The sequence below is a fragment of the Sciurus carolinensis genome, chromosome 6, assembly GCF_902686445.1.
Source record: "Sciurus carolinensis chromosome 6, mSciCar1.2, whole genome shotgun sequence".
In the NCBI taxonomy this organism is placed as follows: domain Eukaryota; kingdom Metazoa; phylum Chordata; class Mammalia; order Rodentia; family Sciuridae; genus Sciurus; species Sciurus carolinensis.
In genome coordinates, this window is record NC_062218.1 from 133,120,813 (window position 1) to 133,123,098 (window position 2,286).

Here is a 2,286-nt window from a genome sequence, read left to right on the forward strand (position 1 = left end):
GAGCAACAGGGTTCAAACTTGTGCTCTCATCCTGGGCAATCCTTGATCCTAATCTAATGAAACAGTCTACCTAATAGACAAAGCAGAAAGGCAAAAGAGAACACTGTAGAATACAACTGTTATATCCATCCCTCAACTCTCTAGAAAGACTCATTTACTATCAGTAGCATAGTCTTCATTGTATAATTTTTTTTTAGGATATTTTTTACACTCACTGAATTCTTTAAACATGTCCTTTTCTCTGAATTGTGATCTACTATGTCTGAAAACATATTGAATATAAAAACATTCTCCATTTAAAATTTTTTCACTTTTAGTTGTAGATGGACGTGATACCTTTATTTTATTTATTTATTTTTATGTGGTGCTAAGAATCAAACACAGTGCCTCACATGTGCTAGACAAGTGCTCTACCACTGAGCCACAACCCAAATCCCACATTCTACATTTTTAAAAGCATGTTTCCACATTACTGCATTAGATGCTCAGTGCAGTGAGGGGCAATACATTCTTGATATTATCATATAAAAAGCCTTAGACCCAAGGTATTGAGTGGCCTTTGCTATAGTCATGGAACAAATAGGCAGCAAAACTAGAGTTCAAACCAAGTTCTTATCATTCCTAATCCAGTGAGATCTTCTCTAGAAAAGAGTTAGGAAAAGAAAACTGGAACAAAATGCATGGAATAGCAAAATGGTGTCAGACAATACTGTGAAATAAAAATTTAATATTTTTCATAAAAGGCATTGAATTGTCTTCTTTTATTTGTGCAGGTAAATGACTATAGGAAGTTTCAACACCAGTTTTGGAGAAGGATTCATTTTGGTGGGCTTCTCAGACTGTCCTCAACTGGAACTCATCCTTTTTGTTTTTATTTCAGTTTTCTACTCTCTAACCCTCTTTGGCAACACCACCATCATCATTCTCTCACAACTGGACCCTCGACTGCACACACCCATGTACTTCTTCCTCTGCCACCTCTCCTTCCTGGACCTCTGCTATACCACCAGCACTGTGCCCCAGCTGCTGATCAATCTTTCTGGACTGGACAGGACCATCAGCTATGGAGGGTGTGTGGCCCAGCTTTTCATATCTCTGGCTCTGGGCTCTACTGAGTGTGTGCTCCTGGTGGTGATAGCCTTTGCTACTCTGCCATGTGTTGTCAACTCCACGCACAAGCATTATGCATCCCCTTCTCTGTCAGTCACTGGCTGTCACCTCCTGGGTGGGACGCTTCATGAATTCTTTTATTCAGACAGTCCTTGTGGTAGCCATGCCTCTCTGTGGCCTTCACTGCCTGAACCACTTCTTTAGTGAGATGCTGTATTACTGAAGTTGGCTTATGAGGACACAGGAGGAAAAGAGGCCAATCTGTGGCTGGAGCCATAATCTTGGTTGTTCCTGTGGCACTGATTCTAGGCTCCTATGCACACATTTCTCAGGCAGTCCTGAGGATCAAGTCAATGGCTGGGCACAGAAAGGCTTTTGGGACATGTGGCTCCCACCTCCTGGTGGTTTGCCATTTTTATGGCTCAGCCATGTACATACCTCCAACCTACAGGCAGTTACTCTGAGATTGAGGGAAAGTTTGTTGCCCTTTTTTATACTATAATTACCCCCATGCTCAATCCTCTGATCTATACCCTAAGGAACAAGGACATGAAGGGGGCTCTGTGGAAGGTATTAAGGAGAGATAGAAATTACAGGTAGGAGGGGTAAAGAGACCAAAGAACATTTTCTATGTTAACTATTATATCCTGAAACCCCCCCTCCTGTGAGTTAGCTGGTCACCAGAAAACAGTGTTAGTGTGGGTAGGACTCAGGGCTTTAGTGAATTCCTTTGTGGGAAGTTTCAAGCGGAATCTCATGAGCTGTTTTGTAGCTCATATTTTACCATCATTGTGCAGGATTTGTGTCACAACATTCTATAAGAATAGCCTTTGGAAATGTATATGTTCTGGCCAGATGTAGAGAATAGAGTAGGGATGGATTCTATACATTTCTATACATTTCTGAGAGTGAGGGAAAAATTAATTGTGAAAATACCTTTCCAAAGTCAGTGATTCCCAATGTGGTGTTATACAGATGGCCCTGTTGTTGAATATGGAGGACATTAGTTTACCTGTGCATTTCTAATAAATGGCCACCAGTCACTTCCTCACATATCTTAGTACCTGTTTCTAAGTTCTCCTACAATGATTAACTTTCTAGGTTTCTTGGCAGAAAGAAGGAGATCATGATTAGAGGTACTTCATTGAACATGGGAATTTTCAGATATGAGTGTCG

The 2,286-nt window shown here is 40.9% G+C and overlaps 1 pseudogene; it reads left to right on the forward strand.

The window, feature by feature from the left end:
• Nucleotides 1-777: 777 nt before the first annotated feature.
• On the forward strand, nt 778-1,710 carry LOC124986419 (olfactory receptor 10-like; annotated as a pseudogene).
• The last annotated feature ends 576 nt before the right edge of the window (nt 1,711-2,286 follow it).